Raw genomic sequence first — 12,128 nt, forward strand, 5'->3', positions numbered from 1 at the left:
TTGTAATATGCTGATATTCAATGTAATCAAATTCACGTTCCAAGAGACGAACTCTCAAAAATAACCTTAATAACACTGGATTTCTAATGGCATAAACCCTGTTAAGCTATAATACAATGAGTTCAGAATCCAACCTAACAATCAAGCTCTGAATCCCAAATGAGATGGATTCAGATAATAACTTAATCACTACACTATACTCTGCAATGTTGTTCTTTGTTTGACCGAGGCTTACCCCATGCATAGACACTAACTCATCAGAGGGTGAATAGATAACCCAAGCTACGGAAGAAATGTTCCATGTACTATGACAAGCACCATCAGCAAAACCAATGTATGTTTGAAGAGACGTCAACATCTGCAATATCAAGAGTAAAATCAGGATAAGAAGCAATAGTGATAAGAGCACTCTCTAAACTAGGCGCACTTTTCTAATCTAAAACACACTAGCTATAAAGAAACTAATCGAACAAAAAATCTCCACACAGAATTTAAGCATAATATCTCTTCAGATAAAGTCCATTTCTAGGTTTATCCAAAGATACACCATCAAAATCTATCAATTCATAAGCCCCTTTTGTCAGCTTTCACTTAACAATGTAAGGACCATGCCACATAGGTACAAATTTTCCAGCCCCTAGCTTATCGTTCGCTTGATCATATACTAAAACTAGGTCTCCTTCTGAAAAATTACGAGGTGTAACACTTTTGTCGTACTGAGCTTTCATTCATTTCGCATGAGTCTCATTTTCTATTGTAGAAGTGCATCGATTCTCATCTAGCTGAGCTAAGTACAAAAAACGTTTCTCTTCTTTAGAAGTAGCTGGGAGTAATTCTATGGCTAATTGTAATGACAAAATTTTGCATTAGGTAACACTACTTCCAAACCGTAGACCAATTGAAAAGGAGTGAAACCATTCGATGTTTTTTCTGAGGTCCGATATGCCCAAAGTGCTGAAAATAGCATGGTATGCCAATTTGACTTATGAATACCAATGACTCGTTTGATCATAGTGACTAAAAATTTATTGATAGCTTCAACCAGACCATTAGCCTGTGGGTAACACGGAGTAGAACTATTGTGGCGCAGGCCAAGTTGATCTGTCAGTTCAGTCATCATGATATTTTGAAAGTGACTTCCATGATCAGTTATAATAGCTTGAGGAACACCGAACTAGCAATTGTATGATTGAATACGAAAGTTTCAGCAGTCTTTCCGTCTGTCGAAAATGTAGGCATTGCCTCGGACTACTTAGTGAAATAATCTACCACTAGGATAATATATGCATGCCCTCTGGTCAAGTGAGGGTTACATGTAATAAAGTCAATACCCCACTTTGTGAAACAACCGACAACAATTATAGGGTGAAGAGGAGCAGGTGGAGCATGCATTTTACGATTAAAAATTTGACAATTGTGGCATTTACGGATTACATAGATACAATATTTGAATAAGGATGGCCATAAATAATTAGCATGCAATATCTTTTGGGCTGTGGCATACCCAGACATATGACCGCCACATGCTCCAGAATGATAGTCATTCAAAACCTTTTCAGCTTCTTCATGAGTTAGACAATGTCGAAAAATAGAATCTGCTCCACGACAATAAAGTGTATCACCAATAACATTGTATTGTTGGGATTGGAAATGTATTTTCCGTCACTGAGATTGTGAGATTTCAGGCCAAAAATATTGGGTTTAGAAATAAACAATAATATCTCCATACCAAGGATCAAGAGTACTAATAAGAAAAAAGGATTCATCCGCAATGGGATGTTCCACCACAATTTCAGTATCAGTACATGGGAAATCACACATCAGTTCGGCAAAAACCAAAGATTTCTTTGCCTTGGATTTTCAAATTACAAGTCAAATTCCTGCAAGATAACTATCCATTTGGAATACTTGCCCCCTAGAAATTGTTTAGTCAAGATATACATCATAGGGTTACAGTCAGAAATTACCGTGGTTTTGTGTAATAAGATGTAGCGACGAAATCTTTGGATAGCTTGGACAGCTGCCAAGGCCAATTTCTCCACATGCGAATATTTAAGCTCAGTTGGATGCAGTTTTCGACTAAGATAGTAAATCACATGTTCATTGTTGAATTCATCTTCCTAAACTAAAAGCATGCCAATGGTGGAATGAGAAGCAGCGAGATACAAAAAGTAATCCTGGTTGTAATTGGGAGGATGCAGTAACAACATAGGGTTAATGCATGTTTAAGTGCATCAAAAGATTGATCAATGATCTCATTCCAAAAGAATGGAATATTCTATTTTAACAACCTGGTAAAAACTTTTGTTATCTCGGCGTAGTTAGGAATGAAACGACGTAAAAAGTTTGATTTCCCTTGCAAACTTTGGAGTTGGTGAAGAGTTGAAGGAGGAGGGAGATTAATGATAGCTTCAACCTTCAAGGGGTCGACATGAATTCCAGCCTTTGAAACATCATGGAATTCTTGAAATAGGGCTTTATAAGTTTCGATTTCATCGTCCGTACGGGAAGCACCTATATGAATGTTTTCAATAGGGCTTAACTGAAATGTCAATAGGAACTGTTCGAGAGATATTTTCCAAATTTAACTCAGAATCAAAATGTTGTAATGGATTCTATGGTTCTTTGACATAGTCAGTAGTAAAAACAGAAGAAAAATCATTTTCAAAATGATCAAGCTCAGATAAAATCGAAGATCGGTGATGAATATCTTCCCATGGTAAATCATCAACAGACAAAATTTCACGAATCTGCTCATCAGTATGAACAGGATCAGAAAGTGTTGTTGTAGTTGAGGTTGACATCAAAAGTGATTCCCCACAGACCACATTCATTAGATCAGTTTCGGTTGAATAGGAACCAGAAAACGATTGTACAGCATAATACACAATTTCAAAGGGACTCAAAGGCATCACGCCATCAAATGAATCCACCTTAGAATCGGAAGGTACGATCCAAGGATCATCAAAAGTAACAGTATCCAATGAAATCATATGAATATTTGCAATAGAAGGTGATATGTTAAGAGGAGGGAAGGAAAAATTTCCCAGTAAACGAGAATCTTTAATCAAACCTACGCCAACATCCTTGTAAGTGATAATCATTTTACCAATGTGTTGAATACTATCTGTAGAGGCTGGGTCGGATGAGAAATAAGTCAGATGGTCTATCGTAATGATCTTTCTGTTATGAGGAAACTTGATAATTCGAAAAACCGATGAAACAATAGCAGTCACAACATAAGACCAATTGCAACCCAAGAGAAGGTTGTAATCTAGAGGGGCATCAACCACTTCCACATCTAGATTTACAATTTTGCCTTCAACCCCTATAGTTAAATCCTGCAAAATACCAAAAGGATGGAACCCTCGGCCATCAAAAGCCTTTAGAATTTTTGGAGACTGATTGATTGTGGGAGAACCAAGTGATTTCCAACACATGATTGACATAATACACATAGAAGCCCCTTCATCAATCACAGTCCGAAAGCAAGGTCTGTTTTTAACTAAAACTGGAATTTGGAAAGCCATTTGATGAGGTAGGAAGGGTGTACTATTCTCTAAATCGAATATTATTAGGTTTGAATCCTGAATATAGACAACTCCTATAGCAAACAATAGTAATTTACGCTATGCTAGACACGATTGCAGCACTTCCAAAGCCAACATTTCTAAAGGGGAAAGGGGAAATAGCTAAGTCTTCAACGATGTTGTAATTCTGAGCAGCTCTCGCATGTGGATTAAAAGCTGACTTACAAAGTAAACCTTTAACAAGTGGTTTGATTACTAAGTCAGGGTTGGGTTTCTCGATCTGTAGTGGATCAGAACCAGGAGGAGGTGTAGTTGATGTGTTTGAATTAGAAGATTCTACTTCTTTACCACCAATAGGATTTTTACTACCATAATCTTGGGATCACGTCGCAATCTTGACATGAGACATCATCATAATGGGTTCTTCTAAGGCATTCGAGGAAGAACCAATCATATTCCTATCTTGAGTAGGAAAAGGATCCTTCAAGATAGCAGGTGTTTGAGAACCTTTAACGAATTTCGAAACCTCTGCTCGATGTGGGCATTCTTTGGTAAAATGATCCTCGTCGCAAATGAAACAAGGATAGCGAGGTTTCCATTTTTTGTCAGTAGATTAATTTTTATCCATTTTATCTTTTGAATTTTGTTTGTTATTCTTCTTCCCGTTATTTTTACTACCAGATTTTGATTTGGTCATAGATGATTCTATGACATGGATGTTAGCAGAAAATTCAGTGGAAGAATCTCCTTTCGGGGAATCAGGTAAAGTTATTATAGGAGAATAATTCTTTGAAGATTTCTTCTTGCTTTTAGTACTAACTAAACCAATCATACCATTAGCAGCTTGAGACCTTGAAGGAGCTGCAGTTATTCGACCGTTTTTTGGAAGATCGGGGATTGTTTCATGTAAAGTACCTGACTGCGTATAGATGAGGTCAAGGTACTAAGCCTGAGAAATGACTTTCTCTTCAGTGACAACTCCTCCCTTATCTACATCTTCATTGATTTTGGGTAACAATGATTTAATGAACCATTCCGCTAAAATTTGATTCAGAATGAAAAATTTCACTAAACGCCTTCTACGTCACCATTCATGAATATGATCAGAAATATATGTGGACATGGATTGTTTCAGTGAAGTTAACAGTTCTATGCCATTTTCATATCTGACAGGCAACTAAAAATGAGTTAAGAAAGCAATGGCTAACTGATTGAAACTATTAAAAGAGCCTCATGGTAACTCAATGTACCATTTGGCGGCAAGACCAATAAGAGTTCATTGAAAAAGGCGCAATCAAATTGAATCGTCAATGATTGAATTAGATGCACACTAGAGGAGTAGAAATTTTGAATAATATAACACTTATTCACAGAGATTATCCTGATTATACACTATTGCAGAATACATGCACAATACATAATCTCCTCTACGTTGATCATCAATTTAGAAGCATCAAAAACAATGAAACATCAATCGCATGCACACATTAACACAGTATGTAACTCGGGGAAAGCATATAGCTGAAAATACCACACTATCTGTATATTATAATGATAGAGAACATGTAACAATACATAGTACAATACTCCTCACAAGTACTCAGTACTATCTCCACCTGTTACACATAAAACCAGCTCAGATCTGATCAATCACAGCTCAAATTTCCTCCACTGCTTTGCCTGCCTCCACTGCGCAATCTGCAAGAGAAATCATTCATTGTGTAAAAACGAATTCCCTTGGTATACTACGCAAGCCATCATGGGAAATATCCATCCATGCATGTGCAAATCTCATGCACAACTATAGTCACATCTATAGTCACAACTGATAGCAATCTCAAACTCTAACACCTGTCTCCACTGAACTGTACATGCACTGAGTTAACTGATGTATTCTCTAGTTGCTTTATGAGTTAATATTTAATTCACACAACTCATCACTAGTGTATTCTTTAGTTAGACTAAAATACAACTAGTTCAACCAAGTCAAACTGAACACAACTCCATCAACTCCACAATCAACTCCACCAAACTCAACCACATGAGTTCTAACTGAAGTCCTGCATGCAATAGCTCAACTGACCCACAAAGAAAGTGTATTTCCTTCTAACAGCTGCATTTGCCACATCTGTAGCTCAAACTGAACTGCTCCAAGAGGAGAAGATAATGTTTATAGTCTAAATATTATTATGAGACAATAATATTTGACTTTTCTATTTCTAGCCTGGTAGTCTAAAAATAGAAACCGCCCATATGTCTAAAAATAGAAGTCCATCTATTTTTACCAACATTACCAATCATCCATAAATAACATACTGCAACTCATAGACCATGATCCATATGTCTAAAAATAGACATAGTCTAAAAATAGACTTTGCACCAAAAATAGCCTGCGGGCCCACTTAGTGAAGGCAACTTCTTTCCACTAAGCTCCATCATCTTGTTTCATTATCAACACTCCCTCTCAACAAGATATGGATTATCAGCAACCCCTATCCTACCTTAGTGGTATTCGAATTTTCTGTTGGTGAGCGCGTTCGTCAAGATATCAACATTCTAATCCTCCGTTGGAATGTATGAAAGTAACATGATTCTCCGCTGCACACAATCTCTGATATGATGGTACCTGATGTCAATGTGCTTATATCTATCATGAAATACTGGATTAGCCGAGAGTTTAATGCAACTCTGGTTATCACAGTAAATCACAGTAGGATCCAAGTGAGAACCGAACAAACCGACCAAGATCTTCCTCATCCATATAGCCTCACATGCAGCCAAACTTGCTGCCATATACTTGGCCTCTACTGAACTGAGTGCCACGGATCTCTGCTTCCTGCTGTACCAAGAAAATACTGTTGACTCGATATTGAAGACCCCTCCTGATGTGCTCTTTCTATCTGTTGGGCTTCCTGCCCAATCTGCATCTGTGAAGCCACATAGCTTCACCTCATCCTCTTGTTTGTACCACCAACCATATCCCGATGTGCCTCTCAAATAATGCAATACATGCTTGCCTACCTTCCAGAAGAGCTTGGTTGGCTTAATCATAGCTTGTGAAAGATGGTTAACAGCATAGCATATATCGGGTCATGTATTGACCAGATACATAAGCGACCCCGCCAACTGTTGATAGACAGTGGCATCCACTACCTCCGCCGAAGTAGCATCCTCCTTCCTCCAACCTCGAGGAAGAGGAGTATCAACAGGCTTGCAGTCATGCATGTTGAACTTCTCCAGTATCTCCCGGGCATACTTACCCTGAGAAACAAATAGTCCATCACTGCGTTGCCAAATTTCCAATCCCAGGAAATAATGAAGGAGGCCCAAGTCCTTCATCTCAAACTCCTTCGCAAGATCATCCTTTCATGAAAGTATCAACAACTCATCACCTGTTAGAATCAAATCATCTACATAAAGTACAATGATAAGCAACTTACCCTCCACCATAATCTGGTATAGGTTAGGATCCGCCTCACTCTTGGAGAATCCAAGTCTGGTGAAATAATTGTCTATCCATGTGTACCAAGCACGTGGAGCTTGCTTCAACCCATACATCGCTCTCTTGAGCCTGCACACATGTGACTTGCTGCTAAAGATCTCAAAACCTTCAGGCTATTATATGTAAACCTCCTCCTCAGTGACTCCATTGAGGAACACAGTCTTCACATCCATCTGATGAATGTGCCACCCCATCTGCACTGAGAGAGCAAGAATCGTCCGTATGGAATAATACCTTGGGACAGGTGCAAAGGTCTCCTCATAATCGATCCCCTCTATCTGTGAAAAGCCTTGGGAAACAAATCTTTCCTTGTACTTCTCCACACTCCCGTCAGCTTCCTACTTAACTTTGTGGATCCATCTCAAACCCACCACTGATTTCCCTTCCAGTCTTGGGACAATCTACCATGCACTGTTTCTAACAATCGAATCATACTCTTCCACATGGCATCTACCCATGCGGGATCCTCCACAGCTTCCTCGAAAGAGGATGGCTCAGTCACAACACATTTGCTCACAAGAGCCATGTATCCATTGTACCGATTGGGTGACTGTCTTTGTCTATATTGAGCTATAGGTGGTCCTACAACCTTCTCTACATCTTGAGCCAGTCGCTCAGCTTCTATCAAGCGCTTTCGCCCTCTGATGGTTGGATCTGCATGAGTGGTCTCTTCCAGTCCATGAACTTCATCCTGTGGCTGATCCACGTCCTAAAACTCATATTTAGGAACTAATAGATCTTCATCTGCATGCAAGTGTGGCTCCCTCTCAAGCGAACACTTCATGGCTTTCTCCTCCTGAAATCTTATATCCCGTCGCACAACAGTGTTGCCACTGTCTGGAAAATAAAAATGATAGTTGTGGGGCGTATCAATGTACCCCACAAATATCCCAACCTTTGCGGTCAGCTCCAACTTCTTCTTGGCATCCTTTGTCACATGCATGTAAACGTTAGCACCAAAAATCCTCAAATGAGAAAGATCAGGCTTCTTACCAGAATAAGCCTCCTCAGGTGTACTCATGCCAAGTATCCTATGAGGACAATGGTTCTTCACATATACTGCAGTATTGCATGCTTCCGCCCACAAGTGAAGTGGTAGGCACTGATCATGCAACATCTCCCATGCAGCACCCACGATTGTTATGTTCTTCCGCTTAGCAACCCCATTCTACTATGGGTTATGGGGAGCTATGAGCTCTCTTCGAATCCCTTTTGCACTGCAAAAGTCCTTGAACTTGCCAGAGATGTATTTACCACCATTATCACTCCTAAGAGACTTCACCTTCTTCCCCAACTCCTTCTCGACCAGTGCTTTGAACTCACGAAACTTTGAGTATGTCTCGTTCTTCTTCTGCATGAAAAATATCTAGCACTTTCGAGAGAAATCATCAACAAAGATCACATAATACCTGTGTTTTGCTGTCGAAGCTACTGAGAAAGGTCCACACATGTCTGTGTGAATTCTCTCAAGGATTTTCGTGGCACGACTATCCTTCTCGTGAAAGGTGGCTTTCACAAACTTTCCCAAAGTACACCGCTTGCATTGATCTGACTGCGCAAGAGTGCCTTTAGGAAGCCCTATAGTGATATGCTGCAGTATCTTCAAGGCTCCATGGTGAAGGTGACCCAATCTCCTGTGCCATAGCTCGCCATCATCCCAGCTCACCAATCCTTCTACCTTGCATGCCATTGATGTGCAGCCATCTACATGCAACTGATAAAGGTTCCTCACTCAAACCCCTATCTTCCAGGTTTCTCTAGTTGTCTTATTGCGTAGGAAAGCCTTTCCCTCGCTAAAAACAACATCATATCCCTTGTCTTCTAACATCGCCACAGAGATAATATTCTTCTTCAATCCTGGAACATGCATCACTTCCTTCAATACAAAAGGTTTACCAGACTCCCTCTCAAAGGAAATGGTACCGATACCGGTTGTACTGCATCTACCATCATCACCCATCTCGATGTGCACTCCAAGATCTTTCTCCTCCAGATCAGAAAACAAATCTCAATCTCCTGTCATGTGAAAAGACGCACCACTATCCAAGAACCACACCGATCCCATCACACTTGAAACCAAGCATACGATCAATGAAAAATCAAGCTCAAACTGCAAGGCTAGAGCCTCTCCTACTACAGATCCAACAGCTTGCTTGTTCTTCTTCTTCTGCGGATAATTAGTGGCATAGTGTCTATGCTGGTGATAGTGAAAGCACTTCACCTTGGACATGTCCTGCTTCTTGCCTTTCACACTGGAATGAGAAGTTTTCTTGCTCTTCCCCTTCTTTGCTTTGGCAGCCAAAGCATAATTTTCTTCATCAAGTCCCTTTGATGAAGATCCGTCCCTGGTATTCCGCTTGATCTCCTCCTGCAAAGATCTGACCAAATTCTCTCCCATCCTGGCAATTTCTCCTAACCATTGACAGAGTCATGATAGGAATTCCAACTCTTTGGAAGACCGAGGAGAGCCAAGCTCACCAAGTCCTCATCATCGACAGTCACCCCCACACTTCCCAGCTCATCCCTGCACTAAGTGAACTTCGCGAGATACTTGGGCATACTGTCTCCCTTCTCGCATTTAATGTTCTGAGTTTATCCTTGAGCATCAGCTTCCTATGATCGCTCTTGCTTTGGAATAGATCTGTCAATACTTTCCACATCAAGTATGGAGAAGCCTTTCCATGCAGGCTGGACACAATGTGATCCTTCACACCGTCCAACAGAATCCTTCGACACTTTGTTGTCTTCTTTTGCCAAGCATCAACTTGCACAGTATTAGTAGGCTTTGGGACCTCAGCCTCTATGAAATCCTTCAGCCCATTATCATCCAACACCACCTCCATCCTTTCCTTCCATGTAATATAGTTTGAGCTACCCTCAAGAGCATACTCCAATCATAATCCATTGAAAGACATTGCCACGTTGATACCAAGAAAACACTGTTGCAAATTCGAATTCCACCAGTGCCAAACTCAACCGCCTCTGATCTAAAATTTGTGAGAACAAAGTATTTCTCGTACAGAGATTGACTGTATGGGATTTTACCAGATATCTCACCTTCCAAAGGAAGGATGAATCCAGAGGCTACTTGGCCCGATTACAGACTCTGCCTGAAGAAATAAAATGTAAACAGTTTCTGAATAGTAGATCTGATGATCAACAGCTCTGATACCATGCAGAAATTTTGAATAATATAACACTTATTCACAGAGGTTATCCCGATTATACCCTATTTTGGAATACATGCACAATACATAATCTCCTCTACGTCGATCATCAATTAAGCAGCATCAAAAACAATGAAACATCAATCGCATGCACACATTAACACAGTATGTAACTCGGGGAAATCATACAGCTGAAAACCCCACACTATCTGTATATTATAATGATAAAGAACATGTAAAAATACATAGTACAATACTCCTCACAAGTACTCAGTACTATCTCCACCTGTTACACACAAAACAAGCTCAGATCTGATCAATCACAGCTCAAATCTCCTCCACTGCTTTGCCTGCCTCCACTGCGCAATCTGCAAGAGAAATCATTCACTCTGTAAAAACGAATTCTATTGGTATACTACGCAAGCCATCATGGGCATTCTCCATCCATGCATGTGCAAATCTCATGCACAACTATAGTCACATCTATAGTCACAACTGATAGCAATCTCAAACTCTAACACCTGTCTCCACTGAACTGTACATGCATTGAGTTAACTGATATATTCTTCAATTTCTTTATGAGTTAATATTTAATTCACACAACTCATCACTAGTGTATTCTTTAGTTAGAATAAAATACAACTAGTTCAACCAAGTCAAACTAAACACAACTCCATCAACTCCACAATCAACTCCACCAAACTCAACCACATGAGTTCTAACTGAAGTCCTGCATGCAATAGCTCAACTGACCCACAAATAAAGCGTATTTCCTTCTGACCGCTGCATGTGCCACATCTGTAGCTCAAGCTAAAGTGCTCCAAGAGGATAAGATAATGTTTATAGTCTAAATATTATTATGAGACAATAATATTTGACTTTTCTATTTTTAGCCTGGTAGTCTAAAAATAGAAACCGCCCATATGTCTAAAAATATAAGTCCATCTATTTTTACCAACATGACCAATCATCCACAAATAACATACTACAACTCATAGACCATGATCCATATGTCTAAAAATAGACTTTGCGCCAAAAATAGCCTGCAGGCCCACTTAGTGAAGACGACTTCTTTCCACTAAGCTCCATCATCTTGTTGCATTCTCAAGAAGAGGTGATAAGTCATGACGTGATTTGACAGATCCTCTCCTGACTTACCCTATAATTTCGGGATATCACTAGGCAACTTACTAGGCATTGGCGGCCAATACGGAAGATAGTAAATCAGATCGTTTATAAGGTGCGACAAATTAGGTAAATCCAAAGTTGCAATAAATGGTAACTGATGGTTAGGGTCGTGAAAACCTTGAGTAATGAGGCCAGTTCTAGGAGGACGATATCTAGGATAACCTGGAATCAGATTTGTATTAGGAATGTTATAACCTCCTGGAAAACCAGGATTAACTGAACCAAATTGGGGTTGTTGAGGCTATTGATAAGTATAGCTAGGATATGGTTGATACTAATAAACTGGGTTTTGTACAATATGACTGAATTAATACTATCCCTGGTACAATTGATAGATGAATTGCAGTTGACTTGTGGCAATTGTACTTGTACCAACTTGTCCTACAGGCATCTAGACTGAAGTCTGAACTATAGGTCCTAACTATGACATAGAGACTTGAGGAATTTGCACTGATGCAGGGATAGTAGAAACCAGAGCTACAAATACTCTAGAAACAGGTGTTGTAGGTTGAACAGAAGTTGTAGTAGTTGCAAAAGTTTAAGGTGGAGTGTGAGGTGTGCTAGGCCCAGGCTGCTGAACTAAACCAGGTGCAGGAATTTGGACAGTAGGTTAGACAGGTTGATGGGTTGGACCAAAAACCAAAGGCTGTCTAGGTTGATTAGGTAATTACACATTAGGTTGCATAGTCTTTTGAGTTTGAGATGGATTCCACACCATGTTCATTTCGGAGTATGGAACCA

The sequence above is a fragment of the Pinus tabuliformis genome, chromosome 7, assembly GCF_031772625.1.
Source record: "Pinus tabuliformis cultivar Carrire ecotype Pingquan chromosome 7, CPIR1, whole genome shotgun sequence".
In the NCBI taxonomy this organism is placed as follows: domain Eukaryota; kingdom Viridiplantae; phylum Streptophyta; class Pinopsida; order Pinales; family Pinaceae; genus Pinus; species Pinus tabuliformis.